The sequence below is a fragment of the Myodes glareolus genome, chromosome 17 (assembly GCF_982192425.1).
Source record: "Myodes glareolus chromosome 17, mMyoGla1.1, whole genome shotgun sequence".
In the NCBI taxonomy this organism is placed as follows: domain Eukaryota; kingdom Metazoa; phylum Chordata; class Mammalia; order Rodentia; family Cricetidae; genus Myodes; species Myodes glareolus.
The window spans coordinates 47,350,211-47,369,259 of record NC_142042.1 but is presented as its reverse complement, the minus strand read 5'-3'; the positions used below and the strand labels follow the sequence as shown (position 1 = coordinate 47,369,259).

Below are 19,049 nucleotides of genomic sequence, written 5' to 3'. Positions count from 1 at the left end.
CCTGAACCAAAGACTCCCTGAAGGCAAGAGCCCTTCCTGCAGTTTTTCTTTCTGCCACTTCGTATTCCAAGGCTGAGGAAATGAACAGCCCATAATGCAATGGATGCTCTTCAATGATGTATTGCATTGCATTCAGTGCTCATTAAATAATCAAAGACTTACTGCATCCCTGGGCATGCCAGGAGGCCTCTGCACGTACAGCAAAAGCAGAGCAGAGCCCCTGCCCTGGGGAGCTCATCAGCTAGAAACATTTGTGATGTAATTCTCCCTTGGTTAACATGTATGTGCTACTTGAAGGTTCTAGAATTTTCTTCCATATTTCAGCCTCAAAGAAAAAGAAGAACAGAGAGGAAAACCTAACCACGAAGAGGGATTGCTTTACTCTGAGGGATAGGGACAAGTTACTGAGGTTTACACTTGAGGGGACTTGTATTTTTCCATCCCCCCCAGTGGTTCATCTGAGACCTCTGTGGTCTCAACTATGTGATGGTGACAGCCATTGTTGGCACTCTGAATTTTGTTTATGAGCAATTCAGTCCTCTGACTTGGGGGCTTTTGTGTTTGCATTAAAAGTGGGGCAAAGAGTTAAGATTAGGAAACAATCTGACTGCTGATTGAGACTGAATGAGGCTCACAACCTTTTCTCATCAGCCTTAGCCTGTGTTTCTTTGAGAATATCTTGCCACTGTCAAATTTTTCCATGGTGGTTCATATTTTGTTAAGACCACTGAATCTGTTTAGTCACTGTTTTGGTCTATTGGATGATGATTAAAGATCTTTCTACAGCCCCCATTGTTCAGGGAGCTCTTGTTTCTTTCCCCACTGGCTATTGAAGATGGTTGCTCCTGGTGGGGTCTCCAGAAACACTGCTACTTCGTAGATGCTAGACTTCCGATCAGTTAAAGTTGGAAACACCTTCTTCCTTTAGTTTTTGAGGTCTCACCTATGCACTTAGCCCACAGTTACTCAGTTCTGTGCCTTGCTGCTGCTCCCTGTGAGTTCATTCCTAGTGCGAGACTTCTCTTACAAAGCAGATACCAGGTTCCACCTTCCATTCCTATCCTCTCAGTGTCTAGAACCGTGTGCTGGCCTGTGTCCCTGCTAAGGCAGGGCTGAGCTTTTGGTTGATGTAAATTTAGTTGTAGAGGTTGTGTTTGGTTGTTGTAGCTCAAACCCTTTGTGATTTACAAGCCTTAGGGCACCCTAGAGAAGGACAACTGGAGGAGATGCTGTCCTGTCTCCTATAGCAGGCACATTTCCTGTTTGTGTGGATGGGACATGTGACCGAGTACGTTCATACTCATGGGCTTTCTTCCCACACTCATGTCATGGGAGGAGATCCCCTAATTCCTTCCAGGGCGATAGCATCAGGACACAGTAGTTTACCTGTTAATCGCATGACTGGAGTTGGACCTGATGACACCCAATTACCACAGGACGGATAGGAGCCACAGGCTGCAAACTCCAATCGGCTGGCCCAGAAATGCATATTGCACATCACCCTTGCAAGAAAAATGGAAGGCGTCTGTGCCACGTGGCCACTGAATCCCTCTATGTGTATGTGTCTGCCTGGGTCTGCTGGCTCAACTGCGTCTGACTCTTCTTGCTAAAATTTCGCTACCCCGTTAGCTGCTTACATCCATCTGTTATGTAGCTGTCACTTTTATATGGACAGTAGACATTTAGATTTATTATGTGAAAAAAATATCCAAAGCCTTAAACTTTTTAAGAATCCTGGTTGTGATGATCACATATTTTGCTGGTTCTGCTTTTCACTCAGGTTGAGAATTCTGTGTATGGGTTGGTGAGTGACTGTTCCAGCGTGGAGCTAGCCATTTCAAACATCCTTATTTTGAGGAAGGCAGAGCCTTCTGTGTGCTTACATACCAATATGGGTAAACTTCAATGAGATGTATCCTTGGATATTTTTGCATAGCTTTAAAGTTGAAAGAGTTTTTTTTTTTTTTCTGTTGGTGGCATCACCTGGGTTGGGAAAACATTTCTTGAGTTATCTGATCATAAACTAGAGCATGCAAATTTTGGTTTTGATTAGCAATGTTTTATTGAGTGTCTGCATTCTGCTGCCTGGCTAGCTTACACCCCCAAAATAACCACACGGAAATTGTATTAATTAAACACTGCCTGGTCCATTAGCCCATTAGCTCTTTTTGGCTAATTCTTACATCTTGATTCAACCCATTTCTAATAATCTGTGTAGAACCACGAGGTCGTGGCTTACTGGGAAAGATTCAGCATGTCTGACTCTGATGACTTCATGGCGTCTCTCTCTGCCTGCCTTCTTCCTCCCAGCTTCCAGTTCTGTCTTTCCCGCCTACCTAAGTTTCTACCCTATCAAAAGGCCAAGGCAACTTCTTTATTCAACCAATGAAAGCAACTCATAGAAAGAAGGACCTCCCACACCATAGCCATGTGGTTTTATTTTGGACTCAGCCTTGTATACATCCTGCACACAGAAATTTGAGGCCATCAGATTGGGTACTCTCACTTCAGCTGAGGCCTCTTCCTCAGTATTCCGTGTCTGCGACCTTCTTGTGTTTCTCTAGGGAACGTTAGCTTGTAAATGTCTTCCTAAACATTTCCTTTGCTTTCGGCTTATACAATTGACTGCCAAACCATTTTAAACATGATTAAAAATTTAAAACATTTAAAAATAGATTTAGACCATTAACCGTATGGGCTCAACAAAGGCAAGAGAGGCTTGTGCTATGTTCTTGATGGAATGTGATGCAGTTATCGCTGTAAGAGAGCCACAGGAGATCTGGGTTCCTGAGGTAGTGTGGTTGGAATAATAAAAACAAAGTTGGTGATATCGATACTAAGATTTGATCACCATTTTCCCTAGGTGGTAGTGCCTTATGATTTGAAGTCTGAGGTTATCTAAGGTTGTCTGAGCCCCAAAGGACAAAGTAAAAATACAGCAGATAGATTCGTGTTCTAAAACATTAGTCTGTCTTTGGAATGGTTGTTTCCATGCCATAAAATGATTTCGGAAAATGATAATTGCAGGCATGTTTTTCACGTGTTGTACAAGTGACCCAAAGCTTTCATTCTTCATAGAAAAAGTATGAAAGCTCCTGACTAGGTCTATGATTTCCTTTTAACTTTGAAGTTTAGCCCCAGTTAAGCCACCCCACATTATTAATGCTTTGTGTCTCCCGCGCCTCTTTATTAAGATCAACTACATTTTTTATCTAAACCAGTGCTGTTTGAAGTAAATTTATTATACTTGTGTCGAGATAAGATGATTGAAGACTGAAGACCCTGCAAGGCCTGTTCAATTGTCTGTGTTAAAATTGTAGATAAAGGCTGTTAATCTCAGGCTGTGCAGAGTTTAATTTTGTATCCTTGACAGTGCTGCACAGCTGGAGGGTACTCGTGGTTTACCATAGAGGTGGTTTTGTTCTCAGATGGGAGTCTGCTAACGGCTAATTTGCACCTTTGTGATAATAGTAGCACTTTTTATTTTCTTCCTGCAGTAACTGTCTCTGGGATGGCTTATTGTACCAACAAACCTTTTCCTTTTTTAAAGGACAAGAAAAGAAGTCAACTTTGGAAGGACTTCATTTATGTGTTATTCATTTATTCTAACCATCTGGTGAGATTAAAAATGACTGAATCAGCTGGGTGGTGGCACACGCCTTTAATCCTAGCACTTGGGAGGCAGAGGCAGGTGGAGCTCTCTAAGTTCAAGGACAGCCTGGTCTACAAGAGCTAGTTCCAGGACAGGCTCCAAAGCTACAGAGAAACCCTCTCTCAAAAGGAAAAAAAAATAAAACCAAACTGAATTCAAAGTGACATGTCCTGCTGCAGTATATTCAGAATTTATTTTGTTCATAGAAATGCATGGAGACTCAGTAATTATTTTATTAGGTGTTTCTTCCTGAGTTACCGCCCCTTTCTTATATTCATTTTTTTTTCTTGAGTCTGGCCTTGATCTTGCTATCCTACACCTCAGCCTGAGTGGTAGATAGAATTCCAGGTAGGTGCCACCCTGCTAGACTCAACTAATTAATTCTTTGTCTAAATCACATACAGACACACACACACACCAGCCATACACACTACACATACAACATACTTACACAAACAGACACATACACCAGCCACATGCACACATCACATACACGCCACACACACACCAGCCACATACACTACACTCACACACAGTCACACACACACACACATACTAGGCACATGAATACATCACACACATACCCCACATATACCTACATGTGCACTGCACACACATACCAAACACACACAGCAGACACACACACACACACACACACCCCACATATACCCCCCCACCCCTCACATGCACACAGACACATACATACAAATACCACCCTTCCCACTCCACACAGGATGTAAGGCTGGGGAGATAGATACGCACTAAGGTACTTCTTGCCTTTTACACGTGGGGACCTGAGTTCAATTCTGAGAACCCACATTAAAACCAAACAGGAGTAACCTTAAAACTTGACACAGTGACCCATGCTAGGACAGTCTCAGGGCTGAGGGGGTGGGCATGGGTGGATTTTACACAGTGTCCCACGCTAGGACAGTCTCAGTGCTGAGGGGATGGACACGGGTGGATTTTACACAGTGGCCCACGCTAGGACAGTCTCAGTGCTGAGGGGATGGACACGGGTGGATTTTACACAGTGGCCCACGCTAGGACAGTCTCAGCGCTGAGGTGGACATGGGTGGATTTCTAGGGCCTATCTGAATTAGGGATTTGCTAGCCAGTGAGAGACCCATTCTCAGAGCATAAGGTGGGAGGCTGAGGGTCACTTGAGGCTGTCCTCTGGCTTCCACAGGCACCCGAGTGCACCTGCACTTGAATACACATTCACCTATGCACCAGCAAAACTGCAGAAGAAAACCAAATACCGTACGTAGCTGTTTGTGAGATGACAAGTCACTCTCATAATTTATAATATTTTTATTTTATGGATTTCAAAATCTTAACATTCTAGTTAAAAAAAAATCTTTTCACCTAGTGTATTTTGATTATACTCTTTCTCCTCTGCAGCTTTCCCAAGAGTCCTCCCACCCGACTGAGTGCTCACCCATGCGCATATGCTCCTCCCTCATCAAAAGAAGATAGACAACAAAAACCCAAACTTTGTTTAAAACAGACAAACAAGCGCAAAAAGAAAATCATTGAGACAAAAAATAATAGCAAAACCAAACCAAACCAGAAAACCAATGGAGCCTGCTTTGTGTGGGGAAGTACTTCCAGGCATGGGGTCTCCCTTGAAGAATGGGAATAAACCTAGTGACACTCTGAGAGCAGATAAAGTGGATTTCCTCTTTGCTGGGGTTTGGGGAACAACAGTTTCTAAAAGCTTCTTGGTTATGGGTAGGGCTTCGTGTTCACTTTCCCTTCCCAGTGCTTGGATCTTGTCAGGTTTGCACCTGTGCAGGTGTGTGTGCCGTCCCGGTCCCTGAGCTCATCATGTGTGTATCAGTCCTGTAGTGTCCAGGGGATGCTGTCTCTTCGGTGTCATCGACCGCCCCTGGCTCTTCCAATCTTTTTGCCTCCACTTCCACGTAATCCCTGAGCCTGAAAGGGAGGGCTCTGAAAAACCCACAGGGTCACTTCCTGAAATGGAAACTGTACCTGACGCTGCTAAAGTGGCCAAGAACCTGAGGTACGATAGGTTATGGGCCCTAGAGGACCTTACGACTATTATCCTGCTAAAGGAATATAGCAATGAATGACTCTGAATGACAAGTTGCTGTACACACGGAGCAAAGTCTCACTCGACCTTCGTCAAAGAAACTTCTCGAGTAGCTGGTAATTAACAAGGAGAGGCACAGCTGCACAGTGTGCAAGGGTAGGGAGCGGTAAAGCATTGAGCTTTAAAATCTTAGCTCATGATATTTCTATAAAAGGAAAAGAAGACTTTGCAAACCTTCCCACTTTAGCTCGTTATGATTCCAGATTTCCGCTGTGCTGTGGAGGTAGGAGGAGAGGGTTGTTGCTAGGTTTAGGGCAGGAAGTCCCCAGGAATGGTGTGCTTGCCTGATGATGTCGCACAGCTGGGCAGAGGATCTGCCTGAGTGAATTCCACATGACTCACACAGAACCTTTCAAAGCTGGGGTTTTAGTTTTCCAAACTTAACACGAAAATTCATGATGTAAGTATTGCCCATGTTAAGATTTACTCTGGTTGGCCATAATATATCGAATCCAGCTTAACCTTATTCTGGAATAAGGGGTCCTACTGTGACTCTCGCTTATTTTAATTCTGACTTTTCTTTTGCTCTAACCTGGAGCTTAGAGGCAGCATTGAATGTGATTGGCTTGCTGGTCTCTTGTCACTCATGGAAGCAGATGCTACCTGTGACTATTTCAGGGTATCAAGAGGGCTGGAAACGAAGGTAGCTGCCATCTAAGATGCTAGCCACCTCCTCAGAAGAGAGAAAAGTGTGCAAACTTTAGCTAGGAATAGTGTGTGTGTGAGTAGTAGCCTCACATCTGTCCCCACTATACTGGTCATCATTTGGGGGAGCTATGGCTCCTCCTTCTCTCCAGTCTGAGTTCACATGCTGTGTCTTCAAATTCATGAGCCTAACGTAGAAACTTGCAGGAATATGTTGTTTGGCATTGGGTCTTATCAGTTGCTTTAGCATAAAATATATCTTCCTAAACCTTGAGGTATCTCTCTCTGCAGATGTGTGTGTGTGTGTATGTGTGTGTGTGTGTGTGTGTGTGTGTGTGTGTGTGTATGTGTGTGTGTGTGTGTGTGTTTGTATTTTGTACTATCTTTTTGGGTGGCACTTCAGAATTCCCTGTGGATTTAATGACCACTCAGTTTCGAGTAAGTTAGATTGTTTATACCTTTCTCTCACACACCGGTGGTTGCTGGAAAAACGATGGCTAAATCTTGTGTGTGAACTTACTTTTTCTCCTCAGATAAAATTCTACAACGTGTAATCTCGGCTGTAGATGGCATGGTGCAGGGTCTTTTTCATGTGGATTTCGTTTCTTCCCAGGTACATTTTTTTGCTTCCCATTTCTTAGGGAACTGGATATCAGAAAGCTGTTCTGATACACTAGAATCCAGGGTGATTTTTACCCCCTAGACCAGTGGTTCTCAACCGGTGGGTCACAGGGTTGCACATCAGACATTTACATTATGATTCATAACAGTAGCACAGTTATGAAGTAGCAATGAAATAATTTTATGGCTGGAAGTCACCACGACACGAGGTCTTAAAGAGAATCAGCATCAGGAAGGTTGAGAACCGCTGCTCTATGCTCTTGCCTTTGGAATCTTTCACTGAGTCATGTGAGGTACTTGACTCCTTGTGCTTGCTTCCTCCTCCATGTCACTTGGTTGTCAAGTTAGGGGAGGTTTTATACAAAATTTTGATCTTAAGAGTATTTGGCTATTAGCACCCCCATTTAATCTGCAGTCGGCTGTAATTATTTACAGTGAATGGCTTCATGGAGGATTCTTTTAGATTAGAAAGATTCTAACAGCAATTAAACTTAACCAAATGCTCAATTAAGTGAGCCCTTGTCTTTACATCTGTGACATTTATGGCATCTAAGGAAAAATTGTTAACTTTCTGGAAATTTCTTCTTGTTTTTGCGTTATTACATTTAAAAACATTTTTGGGAGCCTTTGCTAATTTCATTATTCTGAGGTGTTTTGTCCTTGGGACCTAAGAGCTCATGCCCTGAATAGATTCGTGGACAAAGATAGGACGCATGACATGGTGGTTCAGAGAAAAGTGCAATCAGAGACTGCTACCAGGTTAATAAAGGAGATACCCTAACTACAGTGTGGTGGTCGGCTTAAAGCTACAGGGACCCTAAAGCTGCGTGTGAAATCAGATCATGATTTCAAACTTCAGCATCCTTCCTAAAGTCAGGTGGTCTTGGGACAGTTGCTGAAGGCTCCAAGCATCAGTTCCATTCTCTGTAAGATGGAGAGAATAATTCGCTTCCTCAAGAAGACCCGTGGTAAGCTCCCCGCAGATGCTAAATAGTTGCATATAGATTCTTTTAAGAATGCTTTTATTTATTCATTTTATGAGGTCTTGGTCATGCTAGGTAAATACTCGACTACTGTGCTACATTCCTAAAGAGGATGGGATTTTTATTTGTTCTGGTAGTCGCCACATTGAATTGGGTATGTTCTGTGTCTTAGACCCAAATTACAAGGAAGTCTATGCCTGGGATGACTGAAGGCTCTCGCTCTTGAGTAGAGAACCATGGGGTTCTTTCTTGTTGGCATGATAATGCTGCTTTTTATTTGAGAATTGCATTTAAAGTCTGACTTCATAAAGGTGTCTTCCAAGCACTAATTATAAGGACAAAGTTCCCAGTGTTGTCTAGCTGTGGATTCTTTTGGTTCCTTGAGAACTATATTGAGATTTTTGTCTCACTCCTTTGGATAAATGATACAGCCCTAAACTCCTGGGTGTGGTGAGGGTGTGTTGATACCAACATGGCCAGCTATTCTTTGAATTAAGTACTAGAAAAAGAGGGCACGTTTAAGCTACAGAGGGAAGACATTTTTGGAGGAGGAAAGAAACTACATGATGATAATCTTTAAGAATATTAAAGCTTAATCATCATGTAATATCACCCACTGAGATGGTGGGACTGATCTAATGGGAGCTCACCAAGGCCAGCTGGACTGGGAGTGATGGAGCATGTGATCAAACTGGACACTCTGAATGTGGCTGGCAATGAAGGCTGACTGAGAAGCCAAGGACAATGGCACTGGGTTTTGATGCTACTGCATGGACTGACTTTGTGGGAGCCTGGTTTGTTTGGATGCTCACCTTTATAGACCTGGATGGAGCGGGGAGGACCTTGGACTTTCCATGGGGCAGGGAACCTTGACTGCTCTTAGGACTAGAGAGGAAGAGGGAGGTGGGAGGGGGAGGGAAAAGGGAGGCGGGGAGGAGGTGGAAATTTTTAATAAATAAATAAATAAATAAATTTTTAAAAAAATCATAAGAGGTTACAAACATTCTCTGTTATGGAGCTCATTTTGGTGTGTGTTCTAGCCATAAGGAATCAGGTCCCAGGAAGCCATCACATGAATAAGAAGCCTACCTTACTTGTGGCTTTGGGCCACAATTACAACTTTCCATCTTATTGATACGTAGGGGTTTCTAGAAGTTTCTAGAAAGACTGGGAGGTGGTAGAAGTGGGATTGACAGTAGATCCGTTGGCATTAAAGATAACAATCTGAGCATCTTGGTGTTAAGGAAATGGCTGACTTCCAAGGCAGGGGATTTTATTTTCAGTATAAGACCAGTCCCTTGGTAATTCCAATATTGTAAAGGAACCCAGGTCTCTTGATCTTATTTAATAGATACTCTACTTGCGTATCAGGAAAGTATACATGCTTCTTATCTAATACCCTCTGGAGAATCCCTGTTTGACTTTGGCATAGATCTTTTGTTATTACTGATATTTTAATATTTCCTTACCAGAGTATACCCATTTCCCCTGTTTTGTTTAAAAAAATACTTTTATTGATGGGGAAAATGGAAGATTTTATAACTTAACAACATCGCAATAAACCAAAGTACCTGAAATGACACGCGAATGATTAAATTATTTCATAAAATCAATAAAATGGAACCAACTGAAAAATTGATGTTCTCTATCAACATGGTTTTTGAAGTATTGTTCTCAGTGGATTGCAGTGTAAGCTTTCATTGATGGAAAGTGTTATGAGGTTTTTATTTATTTACTGGGCGAGTCCTTCAGCAGTAGCTTCTAGGGTGTAGTTATGGGAATGTAGTGTAGAGAGCATTCTGTTTGTATTGGGGAAGCATTATTTCAATTCTGTTGTCTGAATCTAGCTCTGGATGTACCTGGGGTGTGCTTCTAGAGAGAAATAAAATATGTCCCTACTGCTTGTATTGGCTTTTTGGGAATCTGTACTCTTTGGATGGATACCTTGCTCAGCCTAGTACAAAGGTCACAATGGATATGACTAGGAGTTGATGTCAAGGCCATCGTGTAAGGCGATAAGTAAATAATTCAATCAAATGCAGGTGCTGGTTCTGAGCATAGGGGCTTAGTTTTGGCCATGCTTATTTTGAGATAACTGAAAATGCTAAGACAGCATTTTCTGTTAGTCAGATGGAGTTCTTTATCAGACTTTAAAGGAACTGGTTTTGTTCCCTTTTGTCGAAGTCATGAGGTGGTGCCTGAGCTCCTTTAGTAAGAATTTTGGGAGCATTAGTTGCCATGCCGCCTTGAGAGCGTGGTATTGTCATCTTACTGGGTGTCAGAGAAACTGACCACATTTGCCATCTGCAGCTGAAAGCCAGCCCTTTTACCTGTAGCCTTCCATTCTGCTCCTAACCTGATGACTCCATGGGGAGTGGCTGGAGAGTTTGAGGGGATTAACAGGATCCCGGCAGACTCCACTTTCCTAGCTTTTATTACTTCAAGAGTTGTTTGGTCCACTTTGACCGAACTTGTGATTCCTGCAGACATTTCCCGCAGTCCTTGCTCCCTTCCGAGGTGCTGTGTTTCTTCCGACAAATCAAAGGTCCTCTTCCAACTGCTCAGATTTTTTTCCTTCCCCCCTAGATATTTTCATGCCCTTTTCCTCTCACTCACATATTCCCATGCCTTGACTTTGATGTTTTTTTTTTATTGCTTTCCTGTGTTCACCTTTACTGAGAAGGAGGAAGGCTCAGCTCAGGCTCTGTTGGGACAGTTAGAGCGGCTTCACCCTGGTAGATGACCTCATTTGACTCAGTTTGACTCTCACCGAAGACAGGCTCGACAACCCAGCCATGCCAGCCGTTGAGATCCATGACTCAGTATGGTAACATTGGCATCCTCTACTAGGAAATTCATAAGTTATATCTTTGATTTGGCCAACATGGATATGAATATACATAGGAAATTGTCTTCTTATAACATTATGCCAATGAAGTTTATTTTTGATTTTTTAAAAAGTTTCACTGGCTTCGGACCAACTGCACTTGCATGCATACATGTAGCCTATGGATGCGTCGATAAGACATGAGATGTATAGTTTCATGAGAGGTGGAATACTGGCATAATTTCATTTATTTTTGGCCTGTTGAGTTTAATAGTGGTTGCTTGCATGAGTATGGCCGCCACAGAAGAAAATGACTCTGCCTTCCCCAGCAACCATGAAATTCTGTAAGCTGCTCAGGGAGGTGTGATGGGCCTCATGAGCAGCCACCCACCCTGATGGAATGTTGACTGGTAGCAGATTCTTACGCAGATAACGTTAGCTCTGCATGTCCATGAGTACCATGGCCATGCCATGCTCACAGAACAGTGTGTCACAGAATTTCCCTCATTCTCTTTCTGGCTCTCACGTTCATTCTTCTCCCTCTTCCACAAAGTTCCCTGAACCTCGGAGGAAATGATATGGATGTCCTGCTCAGGGATGAGCAGAGAACAGTCACTTATTGTCAGCTTTGAGCAAATAGTCTGTGAATTAGCCGCAACCTACTATTAACAGAGGCTTCTGAGTCTAAGGCTGAGGGCAGCTCCTCTGTGGGTATAAACACACTTATAGAAGTTAGTTTGATGCCATGTTCATTTAGCCAAGCAATGTTTAATGTATTACCTACTAGGGCCTATGACCTCCACATCCACAGGCTTTCCATGGAGTTTACAATCCAAGGTATGAATTCCCTTCTGCAAAGCTGGTCAAACAGAACATATTTGTTGACACCCCCTTCCCTCATGACCTTCATGCCCCTATTGAATCAGTGGGCATATTTTGCCTGGCGCGTGGTATTGTTGCTTTCAGGATCCAAAGCTAGGGAGGCAGCTGAGAATGCTTCTTTCTCAGCATCCTGCATGTCTTTGTAGCACCACACAGGCTAGTCAGTAGAAAGACTCTCCTACCTCAGTTCTCTTTGTCCTGCAACCAGAGTGTGGAGTCTTCAGCAATAGGGTCTTACCCTTACTAGTTCTGGTGATCAGCTAAGAACAGTGGTGATCATCTACATTGGTTTGGAGTACCGATGGGACCTCCCTGGTCAACAGCTCAGAGTGGGAGGTATTTCATACCTGATATCGGAATTCCTGTGTTGTAACTTATGGCTTCTGAGACAATTCTTTTTCTTGAAGGTTTAAATGTATAAGACCTTAGACTATTCTAAAATGCATTGAATGCCGGAGAAAATAATAATAGCCATCTGCTTACAGTTTAAATTATAAAGGGATTTCAGCTAGAAATCTCCTGTGTTGGATTACTTAGCGGTGCTTCTATATGTGGCAATGAATGATAGAAGAGAGGGAATGTTGCACAAAATGGAAAAGTTATTCATCCCACATGTGAAATAAACATCAGATAATTGCCTACAAAAGTAATGATCATATTTAGACAAATAATACAGGATGAAATATGAGCAGCTAATATAATAATGGGGAATATATATACATATGGTAACAATTATATCTCCATGTATTATATGGATAACATAAAATGGACTCTACATGCAGTTACCAATTGCCCTGTAATCATTTTGGGAGTGTTGCAAAAGAGCCCGACAAACTTTTATTTGACCCCTGGTCTAGTCTCCTGTCCCCTAGGGGTTCTTAAACTTTTCTGGTTTACAGAATATTTGTGTCTGACTTTTCTTCGCTGTTTCACCCCTAGTCCATAACCATGTGTGCATCCTGGAATAGTATCACTCTTATTCTCTCTTCTGCATCAAACGTTCTGTAGTCACGTGTCCATCACAGCACTTCTTAATGTCCAGCTTCACAAAAGTATGTCCCCCAAAGGAATGCAGCGAGTTTATACTGTAACTGTGCGCTAATTCCTGCTGTCAATCAGTGCGGTGTCTGCTACGTGCTGACGATCCCTGAAATGTCTTTGGAAATACAAAATAACCTGTTCTGCCCCCATGACATTGTTTTAGTGTTCCAGAGTGTTATGGGCATATCTTCAGGTCATGGGGGAAGATGGAGAATTAGTTGTCTCCCATCAGATTGTCATCTGCAGTGTCTGGGACACAGCAGGCGTCCAGCCTACTCTAATGATCTTTCTCCGGTCATATTGCTAGCTTTTCTAGTCATATTTTCCTAGAGCTCTTTATTCTACATTTATTGTCTAATAACCCTTACTACATGCAGCATCACATAGCTTATTGTCAGTGTTTGGGTTTATTTGTAAGTGGGTGACCCAGTTATTAACTGAGTCCCTGGCATAAGGCAGACTCCTTTTGAAAGCCTTATTTACATAAAACAGCAGGGCAAAGGCAAGCATTCATTAGCAATGTAAGTGGAGAAGGAGCGCGTGGGCTCTGTTTTCCTGGGAGCTTAATTACACAACAGCATTGGCAGGAATAGTTCTGTGTACGCTGTGAGTCTGGCTCAGGTATCAGAGATGGCAAAGCCTCTATTATGAGGTTGTAACTCGATGCCGGGGCCATGCCTATTTCATGCCATGATGTCATGATATGTCAGGATGAAGATAGCTATTTCAGAAGGCCATTTGTAGGAAATGAAGGGAAGTGTGGTGTCAGTCACATTGCTTACATAGTGTTACTTTGCTTGAGGTTTAAATGCAAGGAAATTGTATTCATCAGCCTGGTCTCATGGGTAAGGAACTTATCTTGACAGCAGATTCAATCCACCAAATGCGGGACTGATACCATGTGGTCCACTCACAGCGTAGATGTTATAAACTATAACAAACAACAGTTCATTTTTAATTCAGGAAAGAAAACTTCTCACCTCTCTGTTAAATGTTGAAGACAGTCAGGACACTGACATCTTTTAGTCATGGCTGCAGACTTTGTGGAAGAATGAGTAGACCGCATCACGTAAGTATACAGTGTAGACTTGTACTGTGGTATCCATGCAGCCTTACTGTATCAGGTTTTCATTTCACACAGCCTGTGGGCTATCTAAATGTCATAACTTGTCTACCATGGCATAGAGGGATCTTTATTCATGTGCAGTTATTTCACATTATTAAAACATCTCTGTGAATTTTACTTTGCAATGCTTCCAGCATAGACTCAGACTGCTAGAAAAGCAGAGGAAGCAGAAGTGATTGTAGTTACCAATGCTGGCGATCCTAACAAATATTCTGTAAGTAGTCTATACTGTTGCTTCTTTAGAGAGAAAGTATCGTCAAAAGACCTAAGCAGACTGCTGACAAGGTGAAGCTTCAGAAAACTGAAATCAAGCCAGTCATGATGTAGACAAAAGCCAGCCTGTGTTAATTGCACACCTGCTCTGGGAAAACCTGAAGTAGCCAAGTAAGATTTTTGATGTGCTTTCCAAACTGGATTGTGCCAGTTATTAACTTGGCTTTAGGCAAGTTACTTCACCTCTCTAACTGTATATACCTTACCTAGAACATGGGAGGAATGCCAGTTTCACAGGGTCCCAAGAAGGCAATGGAGAAACACCACAAAGAACCTTATTCAGCCTTGGTGTATCATAGTACCTTAGAAAGGCCCGTGATTGAACTCTTTCTCTCTAGAGTTCCAATGTGGCTGTCTGCTTCTTGCAGTTTCCTGAATGTGTGTTATCTGCGATTTGGTAACCATGACCACACACTGTAATGGCATTTATCAAAATGCATTGAGGTAGTTGCTTGTCTGTCTCCTGCAGTGTGCTGTAAGGTCACTGCACATAGTGGGGCATGCTATTCATTACCTTGCACATAATTGGGCAGGCTCTGGAAAATGATGTTTAGTGAATGAGTTCGTGACTGCTTTTTTCTGCTGGCCCAGCTTGTTTTATGCTCTTCGTACTAATAAATCTGTATGATCATATCTTTGCTACTCTGTCCTAAGCTTTTATGTGCCTGGTAAAATAAGATGTCATCACAATTCTTGTGCAATAAGTAGCACCTCAGGAAAACAGGCAATCTAGGAAGCTTTTTATATCTCCCCTTCAAAGAGAGCAGTCGTTTCATTCTGCATGCTCTTAGAGAGCCGTGAACAGACTTTCATCATCTCTACTGTATCCTTGAAGTCACAATTGCGTACTTATTTCCCTAATGTATAGTAGACTCCTTGAAGGAAGGTGCTGCATCCACTTCTTCCCTTTCTCCGAGATTTAGAGGGTGTTGACAGTGGTTTGTATTTCTTTCTTAGGCTGAAATGTACACCTGTTGATAAAGTATCTTTAAGTACTTAAAGCATATTTTAAAATCGAATTCCCATGTCTCCCTCTAACTTCATCTATATGTAGCCTCCACTCCCAAAGTCATGTATTCCTAATCTTTCATAACCCCAATTGAGTTCAGCTTGTGCTGTCTATAAACAAATAGGCGTGGGGCTCTCTGTCCACTGGAGTCTGATCTACCTATGAGGGACCACACCCCTAAGAGACTGACTGTCTCTTCCCTAACAGTTGGCAGCTGTCTATAGTTCCTCAGCTGGGGGTGAGGACTTCTGAGCTCTTCTATGCCGGGGCGTTGACTGGCTTGACCTTGTCATGCAGGTCTTGTGTAGGAAACCGCAGCTCTATGAGTTCATGATTGTGTCATTCCATTTAGCCAAAGTCATCCCTGACCTCTGGCTCTTTTGTATTCATGTACAATGTACTCTCATGCATGAAAATTTTACTTATGGATTTTGTGAAATGTGTCTTTCCGATAGATATTTAAAATATCAACAAACTTCAATACCAGGCAGCATCTGAATCTGATAAAATATAATCTACAGAGTGACTTCTTTTGCCTCTTAGGGACCCCAAAACTGCATTGTAAGAGTCATCGCTATGTGCAAATTACAGGCACACACACACACACACACACACACACACACACACACACACCAGAAGACTACTGGGCATTGTAGAACCCCACTGTTCTTCATGTAGGTGATGGCAGATACTTTTTTTTTTCCACATTAATATTTTCTCAGTTAGTGCTTTCTGGGAGTTTTGTGGGAGATTTGGGCAATGGAGAGTAGAGAGAGGATTGGTTCAATACCAAGTAGTTGATGCTACCTTTTGTGTGAAAATAGGCATAGCTATCTAAAGGACTAGAAAGAAAAATTGGCATGTGACAAAGAGATTCTGACACTGCCTCTAATCCCAGTACTTGGGAGAATCAAGAGTTCAAGGATAACATGGGGACACACTCTGGTTGAGGCCAGTCTGGGATGTGTAAAACCCTGCCTTAAAAAAAGGCATCCGGCAAGACAGACATTTTAGATGTGTAGTAGACAGGGCAACTTCAAACAGCTAGGACACCTGGATGCATTTTTTCTGCTCTGTCCTTAGGAGAGCTTCTGGGGTGTGTTTGAGAGTACATGCTTGCTAACTCTAGCCAAAGCAGACAGAAACTTCAGACGCCTCCAGCTGCTGTTTCTTAGTGTACAGGCAAACTACTGCGGTATTTGACATGCCCTACTGCAAATATTCAAGAATTATTAAGAAAGCATCTATCTTAGCAAATCATACATAGTCACACTATCAAATTATCAGTGTGCGCTTCTGTCTTTCTTTGAGATGTGTCTGGCAAGATTTAGGAACCACTTTTTCATGCTCCTAATCATGAAGATTCATGTGTTAAGAGGTGTATGTTACCCTCCTATGGTGAGGTTTTAGGGTACTTGAGATTTCTGACAGTTATTCTGGAACTTTCTGCAGTCAGGGAGAAATGACTATAGAGGAGGACAATTGACCCAGAAATCTGGTGTCATTTTCAATGGCAACTCTTCCCTACTTTTATAGTTTTAAGAAGAGAAAATTGCATTTTTAGCTAGTTTCAAGCTCATTCTGTGTGGTGAAACTACCACTGGCTATGGTTTTGCTCAGAGAAGTTCCTGCCTGAAAATCTACTTTAATTAGCATTTAATACCTCCCAGGCATTTGTGCCACAGTGACTCTACCTGCGTGAAATATTCAATGCTATTTCTAGATGTATATGAGAAACACTTTGGGCATTTGGAAGTGTCTTTGAGGGAGGACATTGGCGGCCATGGAAGTGTGGCAGCCCCAATCAGCACCTTGTGTATGCCCTAGTTGGCGTATGTGAATTGCTTAGTTAGCTTCGTCCCTGTTAGACATTCTTTATGGAACCAGTATGTTCATGAAATATCATGATGTCTTATTTTTACATGGCATTTATTTGGGGTAGTTTTTTAATTACTTGTGATTTTGTGGGGATATTGATAACTATATCTGCTTAATTAGAAGAAAAGTTTGCCATTGTAGAAAATTATTTTATTTGGTGCTTAATTGTTTAAAAGTAGCTTCATATGCCTTTGTTCAGAATGCATAGGCTCTGAAAAGTCAAACTAAACACTTTCTGTTTTAAATTTGTTTTTCTTATGTTGTTGGGGATGGATACCCTTAGAAGAAATATTTTTCCTAGACACAAAAATCAAACCTGAAAAAGAAGACAGTTTGTAAGGTAAGAGAAAGGTAGCCAGTGTGTCACCACGAGACATTAATAGCAAATCAATTAAAATGTTATTGTCGTTTTTTGCTTATAGTCATGAAATGGAATCAGAGTACTAGAAGTGTATCCATTTGTTAAGTAAATGAGTAACTGATGGCACATATCATGTGACTCTGTGTGTCTGGCACTTGTCTGTCTGTCTGTCTGTCTATCTACCTACCTACCTACCTACCTACCCACCTATCTACCTATCTATATTATCTATTTATCTATCTATCTATCTGTCTGTCTGTCTGTCTGTCTATCTATCTGTCATCTATCTATCCATCTATCTATCTATCTACCTATCTATATTATCTATCTATCTATCTATCTATCTATCTATCTATCTATCTATCTATCCATCCATCCATCCATCTATCTATCTTCTACTTATCTATTATCTATCCTTTATCTGAAGAATGACACTGAAGTTTCAGCAATGCGACCAAGCTTCATGCCATATGTCTAAGTTTTATTTTTGTATTTTCTGGTTTGGTATGAGGTTTTCTGGTTGTTTAATCTAGAATCATCTAGCACAGTGGTCTCAACCTGTGGGTCATGACCCCTTTGGGAAGTCAAATGGCCTTTTTGTAGGGATCACATATCAGATATCCTGCATATCAGATATTTCTGTTATGATTCATAACAGCAGCAAGATTACAGTTATGAAGTAGCAGCGCAAGAATTTTATGGTTGGGGGTCACCACAGCAAGAGGAACTATTTTAAAGGGTTGTAACATTAGGAAGGTTGAGAACTGCTGATCTAGTTGTTTGCAGACTGAAGCCTCAGGCACATGGAGAATGTGACACAGGAAAACCTGTCCTTGACTGGCAGAGATCAGGAGAAATTTCTTTCTCTGCTCTTTTGTGACTCACTCTCCTGCTTGTCAGCTCTTCATCTCTGTGACCTGAATTTTAACATCCTTACTTTATATAAGAAAAGACAAGAAAAGTGAGCCTAAAAAGTAAGTAAAGTATACCCTACTCTGTAGATAGACATATGATTGATTCCTAAACAAATCAATATGATTGATGTATAAATACTATGACAAAAATACTGAATTAAAATGTATTTATTTACAAATTATAGATAGATAATAGAAACACCAATCTCATATTTCAGTTTTTATCAGGCTAGTGACTTAGTGCAGGTGCCAAGCTGTCATGCAGAGCCTAGAAAGAAACCCTGAACGTCATTTTACTGTACTGTAGATGGTAGAACATAGAGTAGAAACCAGAAGAGAGGCTCTGTGTCAGGTAATAAAGCTAAAAGTTGGCAACGCGAGCGAGTAGGTATTTACTCAAGTTAATTACCACAGTCAGTTTCCTTCAGTTTTCTGTCTTTGAGTCAAAATGTCCCTGTGAACTTAAGTTTACTCAATTGAACGTCAGATCCTTTAACTCCAACTCTGGCAAACACTTTGTCTTCTATACTCTTCGGAATTACTTTCTGCAATTTCCAGACACTTCACCTGGCCACTTTTCCACCAAATCGAAAGTGCCTTTTGAATAGTATAACTTCCTGAGTCAAGTTGTTTCTTTAGTGTGTTAAGTATCTGTTGCCTCCTCAGTGCTATGAAGCAGATATGGTTTATAGACTTTAAAAGACAATTTTAAAATTCCAGC

The 19,049-nt window shown here is 41.7% G+C and overlaps 1 protein-coding gene across 3 annotated transcripts in view; it reads left to right on the top strand.

Moving 5' to 3' along the window:
• The window catches only part of Vav3 (vav guanine nucleotide exchange factor 3), a 316,005-nt gene that overhangs the window by 40,436 nt on the left and 256,520 nt on the right, over positions 1-19,049 (top strand). The window lies entirely within an intron of this gene.